Consider the following 17,257-nt stretch of genomic DNA (forward strand, 5'->3'; position numbering starts at 1 on the left):
GCTTGGCTCTGCGGGCCACATCTAAGCACGCCATGGGCCACATCCGGCCCTTGGGCTTTTAGTTTGACACCCCTGTGATAGGTAGACAAAAATGCCAAATCCAGTCTGAATAACTGACTCTGTGATGAACCAAAATAACAAAAAAGATGAACAGATTTTTTTTTCCTGAGAAAAAGGGACCTCTAACTAAAGACTCAAAAAATGAGTCTTAAGCCATGAAAAATGAAACTTCTGCACTGTATCAGAATATTCCTGGTTCCTGTCTAGAAAGGTAAAGATTAGGACTGCCAGAAAGATAGGAAAAGATTTGGGCTACAAAGCTTTCTACTCAGGGGTGGGATTCTACCGGTTCAGGTGAACTGGTAGCTCTGACTATCAGCTGGGAGCCAACCGGTTCGCGCCAACTTTCAACTGGGCCCACCCACCCACCCCTGTGCTATACTCACCTATATTCCCTTTTGTGAAGCCCAGATGATCGGCATGGCAGAGTGGATTTCCGCCCCTCACCTGTTCTCCTCTCCAGCAGTAATGCAGAAGGTGATTTCTTTGTAGATTGTGCGCGCGAAGTGCACGCTCAGCGAACGGGTTGTTCAACCAGTAGGATCCCACCCTTGTTCCTACTCCATTGTTGAACGTTCTCCCACCACAGCTTTTTCCATATCAGAACATCAAACTGTCCTCATGAAAAACTCATGTACAGGTCAGGAAGCCACAGTGGAAACAGAACACGGAAAACAAACTGGATTTTATGTTAGTCGAGGAATGTGACAAAATTGTATGCTCTCCCTCTGCAAACTATATGTTGAATATATATTAAGGGAAATTACCAATAATTTTCCTTATATTGATGACATTATTTCAATAGCCAAAAATGCAATGGATCTGCAAGTTCTAGTAATAAAAATCAAGGGACATGGTGAAAAAATGGGATAACATTAAATATAAAGAATACTAATCTTTGGAATTGACAATGAAGACATCAAAGTAGCTCTGGTCTTTTAGAATCAACCAGCAATGGTAAAGAAATAAAATCCAGAAATATGCCACAGATTTGCATTTGGTAGCACAGCCATAGATTCAAATGACGAGATTGTCTATATCTGTGGCGGTGAACCTATGCCACATGTGCCACAGGTGACATGGAGAGGCCTCTCTGCTAGCACATGAGCCATCACCCCAGCTCAGGTCCACCACGCATGTGGGTGCACCTCCCAATGGCCAGCTGACTTTTGGGTCAGACATGTGTGCATGTGCAGAGGGACAGGGGGTGTATGTGCAGGGAGGTCATGGGCATGCATGGGGTGGTGGGGTGGCATGGGGGGTGGGGCACCCCTGCACCCTATTTTTGGATCCAGGAGGCTCCAGGGAGGCCTGCTAGGCCCAAAAGGGAGAACAGGGGGGCGGGAGCAGTCTGGAGGATCACACGTGCATGCGCAGGGGGGCAGGATTAGCCATTACTGGTCTATGTCTACAAAGATCTGAATCGTGCAAGACATAGTATTCCCCATGACACGTTATGGAAGTGAAAGTTGGACTCTGTAGAAGCAGGATAGGAAGAATAGTAATGATCTTGAACTTTGGTGTTGGAGAACCTCAGGGACAGGCAAGAAAATCAATGGATGAATCATTATACAATACAACACAATAGTAGAGTTGGAAGGGACCTTGGAGGTCTTCTAGTCCAACCCCCTGCCTAGGCAGGAAACCCTATACCATTTCAGACAGATGGCTATCCAACATCTTCTTAAAGACTTCCAGTGTTGGGGCATTCACAACTTCTGGAGGCAAGCTGTTCCACTGATTAATTGTTCTAACTGTCAGGAAGTTTCTCCTCAGTTCTAAGTTGCTTCTCTCCTTGATTAGTTTCCACCCATTGCTTCTTGTTCGGCCTTCAGGTGCCTTGGAGAATAGTTTGACCCCCTCTTCTTTGTGGCAACCCCTGAGATATTGGAACACTGCTATCATGTCTTTCCTAGTCCTTCTTTTCATTAAACTAGACATACCCAGTTCCTGCAACCGTTCTTCATATGTTTTAGTCTCCAGTCCCCTAATCATCTTTGTTGCTCTTCTCTGCACTCTTTCTAGGGTCTCCACATCTTTTTTACATCATGGCGACCAGAACTGAATGCAGTATTCCAAGTGTGGCCTTACCAAGGCATTATAAAGTGGTATTAACACTTCACGTCATCTTGATTCTATCCCTCTATTTATGCAGCCTAGAACTGTGTTGGCATTTTTGGAAGCTGCTACACACTGCTGGCTCATATTTAAATGGTTGTCCACTAGGACTCCAAGATCCCTTTCACAGTTACTACTACTGAGCAAGGTAACATCTATATTGTACTTGTGCATTCCATTTTTGTTGCCTAAATGTAGAACCTTACTCTTTTCACCATTGAATTTCATTTTATTAGATAGTGCCCAATGTTCAAGTTTGTCAAGATCCTTCTGTATCTTAAGCCTATCTTCTGGAGTGTTGGCTATTCCTGCCAGCTTGGTGTCATCTGCAAATTTGATGAGTTCCCCATTTATTCCCTCATCCAAATCATTGATGAAGATGTTGAAGAGTACTGGGCCTAAAACAGAGCCTTGGGGTACTCCACTGCATACATCCCTCCATGTAGATGCAGTTTCATTGAGGACTACACGTTGAGTGTGGTTGGTCAGCCAGTTATGAATCCATCTGGTGGTGATGCTGTCTAACCCACATTCTTCTACTTTATCTAGTAGTAGGTTATGGTCTACCTTATTAAAAGCTTTACTGAAGTCCAAGTAAACTATATCGACGGCATTCCTCTGGTCCACTAATTTTGTCACATTGCCAAAGAATGCAATAAGATTAGTCTGGCATGATCTGTTTTTGACAAATCCATGTTGGCTTTTGGCTATTACTTTGTTTGCTTCTAGGTGTTCGCAAATTCGTTGCTTGATTATTTTTTCCAGAATCTTTCCTGGTATTGAGGTCAGGCTGATAGGTCTATAGTTTCCTGGGTCTATTTTTTCCCCTTTTTTGAAGATGGGAACCACATCAGCTCTTTTCCAGTCCTCTGGTAGTTCCCCGGTGTTCCAGGATCTCTGAAAGATATAATTCAGTAGTTCTGAGATCTCGTCTGCTAGTTCTTTCAGAACCCTGGGGTGTAATCCATCCGGTCCTGGTGATTTGAACTCGTCTAGGGTAGACAAGTGCTCACTTACCATTTTCTTCCCTATTTCAATTTGTGTTCCTAATCTGATTTTTGTGGTGCTGCTTTTGATAGGTTGGACTGTTTTATCCCTTTGTGTAAAGACAGATGCAAAACATGAGTTAATACTTCTGCTTTCTCTGTTGCTTGTCACCTTCTTGCCACTTTCTCCTAGCAATGGACCAATTGTTTCCTTAACCTTTTTCTTGTTTTTAACATGTTGGAAGAAGCTTTTTTTTTGGTTAATTTTTACTTTTGTGGCAAGCCTTTCTTCATTGTGAGCCTTAGCTTTCCTCACTTCATCTTTACAGGCTCGGGCTATTTGCTGATATTCTGCCTTAGTTATGTCCCCCTCCTTCCACTTTTTATACTTACCTTTTTTGTCTTTCAGTTTGTCAGATAGTTCTTTATGCAGCCATGCTGGTTTCTTTTGGGAGCTGTTATTTTTCTTCTTCATTGGTATTGTGCTAGACTGGGCTTTTGTAATCTCATTTTTCAAAATTTCCCAAGCTTCTTGAGTTGTTTTCCCCTTGAGGATTCTCATCCATGGAATTTTTCCCAAGCTCTCTCTAAGTTTATTGAAATTAGCTTTCTTAAAGTCCAAGACTCTAGTTTGACTTTGTTCTACTACTTGTGTTTGCATAATGTTTAATTCCAATATTGCATGGTCACTTGCCCCCAGGGTTCCTATGGCTTCAACACCTTCTATCATTTCCTCTCTGTTAGTGAGAATTAAGTCCAATATGGCTGATCCCCTTGTTCCCTTCTCTACTTTTTGGAAAACAAAATTGTCTGCTAGGTTTGTTAGGAACCCGTTGGATCTTCCACATGGCGCAGAGTTTGTTTCCCAGTTGATGTCAGGGTAGTTAAAATATCCCATTACTATTGTGGTGTGCTTCCTACATACCTTAGTTAGCTGACTAGCAAAAAGTTCATCTACTTCCTTTGCTTGGTTGGGTGGCCTGTAGTATAGACCTATGGCAATGTCATTTCCCCCACAACCTTTAATATTGACCCAAATGCATTCAAGATAGTTCTCATCATTGTTGTGCTCTATTTCTGTAGAGACGTAGTTATTTCTTATATATAGTGCAACTCCACCTCCTCTTTTATTTGGTCTATTTCTTTTAAATAATTTAAATCCTTCTAGCTGTATGTTCCATTTGTCGGTTTCATCCCACCAAGTTTCTGTAATGGCAATAATATCGTATCTGCCCTCTTTTACTTGAATTTCTAATTTGCCCTGTTTATTCCTCATACTCTGTGCATTGGTGTATAGACATTTGAGTCCATTTTGATTGACCTTGTGTTTACTGTCTACATAACCTGTGTTATGCCTGACTGCCCCTATTTTCTTGCCACTTGTGTGATTCATGCACATGGTATGGCAATCACTATTAAATGCTTGGTTTTGCTTGACAGCAGGAGTGATAATCTTACCCACACACACATCTATGTTACATGCACTTATAACCCTATGAACTTTAGTTTGCTGGGGACAGAAATGTTCTGTATCTATTAATTCTCTGTCCCCACTCTTCTGTTTAAATGTTTATCAAGAAAATCTGTGAATTTAATGCCAAGTAACTCAATCCCTTTCTTGGATGGGTGCAACCCATCTCTTTTGTACAGTTTTTCATTGGACCAGCTACAGGCATCATGACTAATAAAACCAAAGCCTTCCCTTTTACACCACTCCTTTAGCCACACATTAAACTCTGCTACATGCTGGCCCTTCCCTTTTTGTTCCTTATATACTGGTAAAACCTCTGAAAAGATAAGCCTACAACCTATACTATTAAGTTCATACCCCAAGTTCTGGAAATCATTCTGCACAGAAAGTACATCTTTCTGGGACAGATCATTAGTGCCAAGATGTATAATAGCATCAATGTCACAGTCCTAACTTGCATTCTTGACTATCTTAAGAATACGCCTCTTGTCTCTGCTGGCAGTAGCACCTGGCAGACACCTGACCTCTTTTAAAACCTCCATATCCTCTCCTAAATTTACATCTCTTACTATTGAATCACCAACCAGAAGGTGGCTTCTCTTTTTGTATACCTTGCTCTTCTTCTGTGACCGATGTGTGATACCTGGTTCCTCATTTCACATTTCCGAAGAAGGTTCTTCATTTTGGACCACGATCTCCTGCTTATTTGAGTCATCATTATCACAACTACCTTGACCTATCTCTTTAGTGTTCCCATTAAGGTCAGCAAGGGCACTATATCTGTTTTGCTGGGTCACAGCAAAAGCTTTGTGTTTATGGTTCACAGATCTCAACCTGCCAGATCCCACGGTTGTCCAGACTGCTCTTCTCCTGCAAGATCTTTGTGGCATATACCGTAACCCAGAGGTTTCACTCAAGACACAAATGATTCTGCTCAAATTATCCTTCTTCAGACACACCATGCAAAGTCCTAGGAGAAGAAAAGAAGAAAAAGATGACCCGTAGCAATGTGGATTGATTCAGTGACAATGTTGGAATACCTGAAAGATCAGGTTAGTGGCACACACAAACACACACACATGCACATTTGTGGTCACTGGGGGTCCAAGACAACTAGATTGCACACTCTCCCTCTCACTTAATCAATCAATGTCATATACAGCAGTTGGTGGAATTCTTCTGTAATGGCTTCATTATCTTTTCTACAGTAAATTTACTTATCTGGGCACAAACCTGACATACAGATCTGATTGTGCGAAGTAATTTTGTTTGTTTATAAAATGGGTTACATGCTTTCTCATTAATTAAAGGAGATGGAATGGGACACTATTCTTAGAATCTTTATGAGGTACATCCAGTCGTGCATTTCTAATTTCAATGCGGTGCTAACTTCAGTGCAGAGCTTTTGAATAAATGTTTATAAGCCCAATGCAAAGGGCAGCATTAGTTAAGTAAAGGTCTTTTAATCAACAAACACCCTTCACGGTGTGCAGTTATTTCCAGCTGTTTTAATTATGCATTGTGACTGTCTTCATTCACCCGAATCACCCATCTAGGATTCAAAAATTATTCAGACAGCTCTTGAACTGAGCTTCACTCCCAGGTAGGTTGACATCAGATCTTGGATGTGAGAAACAAATGCCAAGGAAAAAAAAAAAGAATTTCTCACCCGTCAAACATCCTAAGTATCGCTAGACTTTGGTAAACAGCCACTATTTATTTGCTGCAAATTACCTGTTAAAATAACCTGAGAAAGGAAATGAACAATGATTTGACCCCTAATCCACCAAGTGCCAGATATAATGAAAGTACATGAATTATCAAGGCATATTTTCTGTTTTATTCACTGATTCTCAGTTATTGACAGTGCAACTTGTCAGCATTTTCCCATATTAACAAAAAAAACCTATTCTAATCATGTGCCAAATAGATCCTTCCTTCTTCTTTCCTTCTTTCTTTCCTTTCTTCCTTCCTTCCCTCGCGCTCTCCCTCATTCCCTTCCCTCCCTCCCTCCCTCCTTCCTTCATTTCTTCCTTGCCCAATTCTTACTTAATATGGCAAAGTAAAAATTGTTTTCATAACATTTTTGATTGAGAAGAAAATAAGTGGAAACAAGGTAAAATAACATGATGGTGAAAAGAAAATGTCTCATTTTTTTAGGGTTTAGCAGCCTCTCCAAAAATCTAAAGCAATTTGGGGATTCCCTGCTCCCTTGAGGGGGACAACCTGAGAAACAGAGATAAACTTGCCCATCTTGCAATTATAGGGTAGCCCTAAAAACACTAAGAAAACAATTTCTAAGGAAATTCTGAAGCATTTTGAGAACACGAAGGTGGAGAAGACTTTGGAGAAACTGAAAGATACAGTAGATTTAAGCAGTGTTAGGTTACAGTATTTAATTCATGCCTCTGTAGGAAGTTAGCATCCATCCCCTCCTAGAGGAATGAAATATTTTAGGAAATATTAAAGAGGCAGAATATTATGTTTCCCTGAATGAGAAAAGGAGAAACATGTTTTAAAGACAAAGCAGCTCCTGCAGCTCCAGGATGATGGGATTAAGACATGGCCCTCAGGACATGATAGGATTATCCCTTTACCATCTAGCAACAGAACTCACCACATGGCACCTGGGGAGATTGGATCACCAGCAAGGCTCAACCAAGCCTGGGACACAGACAGCCTACAAAGTTAGCTAAGATCCCCGCCCAGTAGTCGGTTTCGGCTCCCGTTGCAACCAATACGCTGCAATGGGAGCCGGGCATGCACCAAGGGCACATGCACTGAGCACGCATGCGCACCCACCACCTGCGACACTCCAGCTGCTCGGCAGAGCATCATACAGGCGCCGTATGCTGCGTGCGTATGAGGAAATGGGCCATTTCCTTCAAATACAGGTAAGGAACGAGGGCGGGTGGGCAGGCCCTCCAAAGCACCGTTCCGGTACAGTGGCTGTTGCTTCTGGCAGGCACCGGTACGCACGTACCAGGGTGTACCAGCTACAACCCACCACTGCCCCTGCCCCATGGGTGTCTGACAATCAATCAGATACATTTCGTGCCACAGGAACAGGTAGCAAATTCAAAGCCCAACAGAGGTTATAAATCTCTCTCCCTCTCTCAAACATGTGCTTTTTGACCAGGACCTCAAGCCATGTGATCCTGTCCACCATTAAAATCATCTTTCCAAACAGCCACTATGTTTCCAGTGTTTTTCTCCCCACTTGGAAGTGAACTCAGATGGACATTTCTTCCAACACCTACCACTTTGGGACCTTCTGAGATTGCATCCTCCTGATAGCATCCCATTCAATGTATGATATCTAAATAAACAGACCCAAAAGAAGGAGAGGGAATGGACTTCTTTTCATCAATCATTTGAACAATGCACCCATCTGAAGTTGCTTCATGAATCATCATAGACAGACCCCTACTGATAGCAAAATGAAACAAAAAGCACTGATTATTTCAATAGGTGGGAGAGTCTTTTGTCATGTGTGTGCGTGTTTGGCCAGAATATCTTTTTAACTACTGAAGAAAATAAGAATACTTTGCAATTACAATTCTTTCTGTATGTTGTTTTGACTATCTGCCTTAGTCTTCAGAACTCAAATCCTATCCTTAGGTTTGAAGCACAGACAAGGGTGATGTAAGGTCCAATATATTTCTACAAACTGTACTTTGCTACTTACAACCACTTTTCACACTTACAACCATTGTAGCATCCCCATTGACAGACTCTCATTGTCATCATCACCAACAAAGTATATCTGGAGAAATGAAGGCTGCTGCTGAGGCCCCACCATGATACTCCCTATCCTGTGGTAGACCTGCCCCTGCACTTTGAATGTTGACATAAAATTTCCCTCCTTCACCTCTCTGGCTCCAAAATATGCCATTTGGAAGCATCCATTGTACTTGGGCAGCAGAAAGAGAGTCTTTTCCCTTTAACTGGTATTACAGTAGAAGGAACAGATTTGTCTGAACTGAGGAGGTCAGTCTAAAAAGTGAGTTGGGGTTGGGACACTATGCAGAAGAAATTCAGTTGACAATCTGTTGGCTCAGTGGTAGTCAGTGATTGAAACACATAAGGGAATATTGCTCCCACCACCTTGAGTCCAGAAGCAGTTCCATAGGTGGAAGGCGTAGACATTTTGATGAGGTAGTGACATTTAGTACTATAAGGAGTCATAGGCCACTCCTGAGTGAAGGAGTGGAACATCTGCCAGTTTGAACTGAGGTAATGGAATGTGAGGCAAGTGGCAGTTGGAACAGAGTTCTTTTCAGGCGGGGAGGGGGTGTAGAACTCCTTAGCATCAGAGTGTGTTAATATGCTGTATGTGAATATACTGTGTATGAAATATTAATGATCTGATGGTCATTTCAAAAAAAATCCTTTCTTAGCTAGCACCTAGAAGCCAAGAGAAACGTACATGCCAAATTTCAAGTTTGTAGCCTTTACTATTTTGGAGATTTCATGATGAGTGAGTGGATTTTGCATGTATATATGAACATGTAATTCTTGCCTAGACCTCTTGCTATCACAATCCTTTCAATAAAAGCTCCTTTTGGAACAATTGCAGTTACAAGAGTCCTGCTTTCTTGGGAAGATTGGAGAGGCGAGAACTTACAGATGGTCAGATGCTACTAGTTGCTTAATTCCACTTAAATGGAAACAAAGTTATATCTGTTGCTCCATTTATTATTTAAATGGAGTTTAAACATTGCAGGGATCCCGAGTCATGGAAACACTAAATAAATGGGTGGCTTCCATGCCAACAAGAGCAGATAACTTGTGGTTTGTTTTTTTTACTGGTGGGAAAGTGATCTCATAAAAATTTTCCAGCAGTACGCTTCTGCTACAATACTTTAATATTTTGTAATTAGGTTATTTGCTGTATTTTACAGAGCAGTCAGGGGACTTCAGGATACACAATAAATTCAACTTTCTGAGAAATATGTTCACCAGGGAATGTAAACACTTATCAATATTATATGGAGGACAAAAGGAAAACAATAACAACACATTGTTTGCCGGTACAAATACACCTCTTAATTTGTAATTCATATTCGGTTGCCTTCCTAAAGGGAAAAAAATGATTCATTTGTTTTTGTACACTGTTTTTCTTCTGAAAATGTAAACATGGCTTTTGATTGAAAAAAAAATTCAGGTTCTGCCTGGCCTGAGCGATGCATTATAATCTCTTTATCTCCTGTGCCCCCTCTTAACCTCTTACAGCAACAGAGACTGATGTGTTGGAGTTTAATTCGAGCCAAAAATGATAAAAGAAAATGGCCTCTGAAGCAAACAGTGAATACAATCCTGAGGAATTTATGAGATAATAATTAAGGTTAGCTAACTTAACTTTTTAGTAGTTCTGTATCTTCTACTATTTCCACATACATTTCTCACAAATTTCTTTATCTTTCCCAGTCTTGTAAATGCTCCAACAATGGAAGTTTTTAAGAAGAGATTGGATAACCATTTGTCTGAAATGGCTTAAGCAGGAGGTTGGACTAGAAGACTTCCAAGGTCCCTTCCTTTATTCTATTTTGTTCTTTCTGTTCTGTTTTTGTTTCATTTTGTTTCATTTCAATTTCTCCCCTCAAGGTGCCACTATAGGGCATTGCATGCCAAAACAACGGGACACAAAGACAGTTTCTTCCCGAGTACCATCACTCTGCTGAACATCTAATTCCCACAGCACTGTCTTATGCCCAAAGATATTTACCCATGTAGTAGCTACATTGCTATTATCCTTCTCATCTTCTCATTTTTCCCTCTTCTCATCTTTCCTACTACCTTCTTCTATTGGTATCTTCTCTTATGGTTTATCCCTTGTTGTTTGTATCTTATGGTTTAGGATCTATGGCCTATCACCTTGTTGGTATGTATACTGAGAGCTAGGCACTGGAGACAAATTCCTTGTGTGTCCAATCACACTTGGCGAATAAAGAATACAAAATTATAATTTAGGGGAAATGAAGGAGGATAACTATCCCTTGAGTAAGTGTCAAGGTTCAAAGCAGAATGTGGATTATTTAATGACTCACTATAGCTTTTCCTTGCTGCACATAGTTGGAAAAAGAGTACTACATATGGTATAACTGGGGGAGGACAGTGCTTTGTAGGTTTTTTAAAGAGAAAATATAATATTCCTTCCCAACCATTCAAAACATTTCCTTTTTCTTTTCTTTTCTTTTTGAAATGAAGAATACTTGCCCTACTGGGCATCAAAGTGTAGCCATTGCAGTTGTGATTAATCCCATTTTTCAAACAAAGCAAATGTTAGTGTTTTACTGAAAGCTGTGGATTTTCTGTCCAAGATATCCCTCCCCAAAGGGATCAAGTCTTAATTAGATTTTAGCAATTACTATAGCTCACATAATGAAAGGTTTTGGAGATGGATCAAAACACTATCTACTCAGTGCTTTAGGTCATTGCGAGTAATTTAACCATGTATAGGTAGAGATACACTTGCCCGAATGAGCTCTTCCACTTTCACTGGCACACTTTTGTATGCCGTTTCTTGCTTTATTATTATTCTCCATTTTCTGAAAACATTTTAAATTGCAGGCCCTCCTTTCGCTTACGATATACAAACTGCAGAATTCTCAGAACGTTTTCACTTTATATAGAGATTTAAATATATATATTAGTTTGATACCTTTAGTAGAAAGTAGATGGGAAGAAATGCATTTATCTCCTTTCTGGTTTGCCTGAGGATTCAGAGTGTTGTCACACTGCATCAAACCCTTTCCTAGAACCAGTTCATTTAACTGTCCCATGCTGTCTTGCTCAGCTGAATTTGAACCAGCCATATACAGAGCCATATCTCTGAAAAACACAATCTGTCAGTGCACAATCAAGACAGAAGACATTGTGTCTCCTCCAGCCAACACAGATGGAGGTCTTATGTACTTTCTCTAGAGATACTGTAAACATGTGTAGGGTTCATATATAGAACAGAACAGAACAGAACAGAACAGAACAGAACAGAACAGAATAGAATAGAATAGAATAGAATTCTTTATTGACCAAGTGTGATTGGACACACAAGGAAATTGTCTTTGGTGCAGATGCTCTCAGTGTACATAAGGAGAATAAAATACATTCATGAAGAATAAAAAGATACAACACTTAGTGAAAGCCATAGTTTACTAATAATCAATCAAATCATACTAGGAAACAAATAAAACAATATAAATCATAGAGATGCAAGCAACAAGGTTATAGACAAAAAGTGGGTGATTGGTAATAGGAAGGATGAGAAGAATGATATTAAATACAGTTTTAGTAAATAATTTGAGAGTGTTGTGGGAAGTAGTTGTTTAGCAGAGTGATGGCATTCAGGAAAAAAAAACCTGTCCTTTTGTCTACTTGTTCTGGTGTGCAGGGCCCTATAGTGTCGTTTTGAGGGTAGAAGTTGAAACAATTTATGTCCAGGATGTGAGGGTTCTGTAGACATTTTCACAGTCCTCTTTTTGACCTGTGCAGTATACAGGTCCTCAATGAAAGGCTGGTTGGTAGTAATTGTTTTTTTCTGCAGTTCTAATTATCTCTGAAGTCCGTGTCTGTCTTGTTGGGTTGCAGAACCAAACCAGACGGTTATAGAGGTGGAGATGATAGACTCAATAATTCCTCTGCAGGGGGGCGGGGCTGAAGTCGCAATGACACGATGTGTGGTCTCAATGCTCTGAGATCGCAATCAACACTTTTGCCACTGGAGGGGTCCAAACAGATCTAAACTGTCCCGTAGAGACAGTGAACAGGAAGAATTTGTCTTACTGAACTCGGGGGTATCGCCAAATCCCCGAAAAAAGCAAGAGAAATTTCTTCAAACCGGTGACAAAAAATCCAGCCAAGGCTGATGAAGTCGGGGCGGCCCCAAAATGGAAGGAATGGAAAGTGAAAGCGTTTCCAGCTGGTGAGGAATCTTCATTGTTTTAAAAGAGAGACTGCATATAAAAACTTAAAAATTGATTTAAATTGAAGAATAGAAGAATCAAGTGGAGAAATTAATCTTGCAACGGTTCTGGACAGTGGCTATCCCATTTTTTTGTATGCTATCTTCATGGATGAAACCTTTACAAGCTTTTTAAAATGGACGGATCTTCTGTTTCAATCTTTTTTTTCTGTGACTCTCAGTAATTTATAGACCAAAGCTTTCCTCTTTCACCACTGTGAGTATTATTATTTTTTAATTCATTTAAAGACTGGACCTCTTTTTCTAATTTAAAATCTAAAACAGATATAAAAAAAGAAATATTTTGAAAGTGCTACGTGCCGGGAGATTTTGTTGATTGGAGCTTTGTGTATTCAAGCGGTACTTTTCCCTTTCTTCGTGGTTTGTTTTGACGACTCATTACAGAGCGATAGGGGTAAGCCAAATGTCCATTTGAAGCGTGTTTTCAACCAGAGAAGAGGGGGAAAAACGGCTTTTGTGAATTCATGTTTTAGCTTTAAAAAACCTTCCAAGCGAGAGCTCTTTGTTTAAGATGGCGGAGTGTCAGGAAAATGGAGAGATTGTAAGCCTCCAGACAATATTTTCAGAATTACTAAAATTAACAAATACATATGAGAGGATTGAACAAAAACTGGAACTTTTGGAACAGTTAACAGAAAGATGTGATCGAAAATTTGATGATGTTCACCAAATGCAAAATAAAATTCAAAGAATTGAAGTGGAAAATGAATTTAAAGTCATTAAACTTGCTGACATTTATGGCAATTGGTTTGCTTTTGAAAATGCAAAGAATGGAATACTGAAAGAGGAAATAAATGGAGAGGAAACCTATTTCAAAGGACAAGACATAGAAGAAGAAGAAAAAAGTAAAGAATTTATGGACTATGAAACTTTATTAACAAAAATATGGATAACACTGCTGACAACTAAAGACAAGCGGAATAAAGAAGCAGAAAGAGGGCATCAGGATTATATGAGAGATCTTACAAGCAAGAAGTTGCTAGGACTAGTCCATACAAAGCTGATTAAGAAGAAGCTTAGAAGATTGATACCACAAATGGCAGAGGACATAAGATTGTTTTGTTATTTGAAAGATACAGGTTGATAGATGGAAGAGTAGAATTTAAAACTACTTGCTAAACCTAGTGAAACTCTTGTGATAATAGGCATAGTTAAATAAAACATTGATAATGATAATACTGTATACAATGTGTAGTGTTATGATAAGCAATAATTGGATATGAATATTGAATGATACCCGAGATTATATATAAAGGTTAATAAAAATAATAACAATAAAAAAGAGAACTAAATTGGACACAGTTAAGTTTTGATTATTAGAGGGGAAATGTTGTGACAGAATATAGACAAATAAAGAAAGGATAATAATAATAATCTATATATATGTATGGGTATAATATAAGGAAATTGGATGTAAATTGTAAACAGCGATTTTGAAAGGAGGATTAGAAAACTTTGTTATTAAATATTAGGATGTTTAGCTAGAATAGGATATAAGGATTTAATGTTAATTGAGGATTTTATAAATAGTAAATGAAATGCCAGTATGTGGTTATGTATTAAATTTTGCTATATTTCATGATGAAGGACGTTTAAACAATTATAGTCAAATAAAAGTGGAGGTATGATGATGGTAATATGTATAAACATTTGAGTTAAGATATTAGAGTTAATATGAATTCTACTTGATGACGGTAGAAGAGATGCACAAAAACCGTTTGTAACCAACTGATACACTTTCTACAGGATATAAAGAAGGAGGATTTTTATGTTTGTTTTGAAAATTAAAAATAAATAAAAAAGTTTTTGGCAAAAAAAATTCCTCTGTAGAACAGAATCAGCAGCTCCTTGGGCAGTTTGAGCTTTCTGAGTTGGCGCAGAAAGAACATTCTTTGTTGTGCTTTTTAATGACATTTTTGACGTTAGGTGTCCATTTTAGGTCTTGAGATGTGATAGAACCTAGAAACTTGAAGGTCTCTACTATTAATACTGTGTTGTCTACAGAGGTGGGTTGCTCCCGGTTCGGCCCAGATTGGGCAAACTGGTAGTGGTGGTGGCGGGAGGCTCTGCCCACCCACCCGGATACTTCTCAGCATGCACACAAGAGGTGTGCATGTGCACAAGTGCTCAAGTGAACTGGTAGTAAAAAAAAAATGGAAACCCACCACTGGTTGTCTAGTATTGTAAGAGGTGGTAGTATAGGAGGGTTTCTCCTAAAATCTACCACCATTTCTATGGTTTTGAGTGTGTTTAGTTCAAGATTGTTCTGGTTGCACCACAAGGCTAGTTGTTCAACCTCTCATCTGTAGGCAGATTCATCATCTGGAATGGGGCCAATCACTGTAAAATAATTAGTTCATGAACTATCCCTTGACTGAGGCAGTGATTGCACATTTCTTAAACAAATAAAATGTGGAAGTGTAGTTGACGCAAGTTACAAAGGAGATAGCAGCACATCCATGTTGTAACTTTAAATGGTCACTAAACAAACAGTTTGTGTTGAAGATTTACAGAAATGTGGCATCAGAAATATGACTTTCTACTTTAAACTTGATGCCTTACAGTGTAAACAAAGAGGAATGTATAAAGAATTAAGAAGGTAGACAGTAGGATTTGAGGAACCCCATCTCTGCTCATTCCAATAGGAACTAATATGTTTTGCACTCCTGAACTTATATATCCAAATTATCTTATGCAGATTGGTATGTAGCTATTCACTGGGTTTTGCACTTCTCCAAATACTGCAGGGTTGCTCATAGCTCAAATATACACAGAAACATATAAAAATTCCTATGTGGAAACTTGCTAATGCTGAGAGAACATGTATTATAAAACATGCACGTTGAACAAACAGCCAGTCAAAACATATATTTTTGTAATCTTTTTGAAAACCGTACCTCAATCTAGAAAAGTAGGGAGGGAAATTATTTGCAGAGAAATTAGGAAAATGACAATTTATTCTTCCTTCTGTTGGTTATGCATCACTGAGTTTAGCCAACAAGAGAGACAACAAATATTCAAATGTGTGAAAAAACAGATTGAAAAAGCAGACAAAATAAATATACTGAATAAAAATGCATCCATCTGATCAAATAAATACTGGCCTAGACAGAAAAGATTCTTGTCATATGGCAAAGTACAATTAAAAGATCTGAAACATTAACCTCCTGTACAGGAAAAAAAAATGAAGCTGCACGGATTAGATGGAGCCAGGAAAATAAATTCAGCCAACAAACAGGAAGAGAAGGTCCAAATTCACCATCTACTGTCAGAAAAGAAGGAGCCCAAAGGATTATTTTTATTGTACTAAGTATAGAAATTCTTATATTTTAATTCCCACAGTGGATGACTGGCTACAAAAGCTGATGGAGTTAGCAGAGATTGCTAAATTGGTAGCTTTAATTAAAGAACACAATATGACTTTGTTTCAACTTGGAAACCACTTCTGGATTTTGTGCTAGAGGATGAAAAAAAACACCTTTGATTTTGGGTTTTACCAATTTCGATACCAGTAGGTTTGTTGTTATAGAAATGACTAGTATATATTATTATGTAGAAGTAAAAAGTTGAGGTTGTTATTACCATATTCCACTGCGCTAAAAAGAGTTGGCAGTCGATGTTTTTCTTTTTCTTACGTCTTTTACCCTACATGTTGTCCTCTTCCCTTTTTCCTCCTCTACATTTCTTTTCATTTTTCTTTGTAGTTTATATTTTGATAATGCAAGACTTTAACCACAACCATAAAGCAAATTTATAAGCCAGGATTGCTAGGTACCACACGTTGCACCCAGCCACAATAGAACAAAGTTGCTTTGGAAAGCTACCAATGCAGCAGTGGTGAAATTCATTTTTTTTACTGCCGTTTCTGTGGACGTGGCTTGGTGGACGTGGCAGGGGAAGGATACTGCAAAATCTCCATTCCAAACCCATTCCAGGGCAAGGATAATGTAAAATCTCCATTCCCACCCCACTCTGGGGCCAGTCAGAGGTGGTATTTGCCGGTTCTCCAAGCTACTCAAAATTTCCGCTACCAGTTCTCCAGAATCTGTCAGAACCTGCTGAATTTCACCCCTGCAATGCAGTAATACATTTCTGAAAGGCAGAGTCTAATTCCAGGTGGTATACGATTGCTCTCTTCTTTCCAACCTCAATGAAATGGAAAAGGAAGATGGGCATCAGAGAAAAGAATGACAGAATAAGGTGAGGATGAGTTTGGGCCTTGCATTTCCCGGTTCATTCTTTGCATCCTTCATTCCTAAAGATAATTACACAAATCAATTTTGTGGCTTTCTTCAGGCTTTGTCAGCTCTTCTTTTCCCCCCAGCTTGGATTAGAACAAACAGAAAGACAATTTCACAACAGTTTAACACTTGAACACATTCCAGGCAATTACAGAAGTCAAATCCAAGATTAGCTAAGACATCTGTGTAATGGTAATAAATAAATAAATGTGTTTGAAGACTTTAGAAACCTTATCGATGGGGCAGTGGTTAAGTGTAGTATTGCAAGCAAACTCTGCCCACAGCCTGGAGTTCGATTCTCACTGACACAAGGTTGACTCAGCCTTCCATCTTTCCAATGCCAGTAAAAATGAGGACCTAGATTTTGGGGGCAGTATGCAAATAATGCTTCTTTATT

This window comes from Natrix helvetica, assembly GCF_964273705.1.
Source record: "Natrix helvetica genome assembly, chromosome: 5".
Lineage (NCBI taxonomy): Eukaryota > Metazoa > Chordata > Lepidosauria > Squamata > Natricidae > Natrix > Natrix helvetica.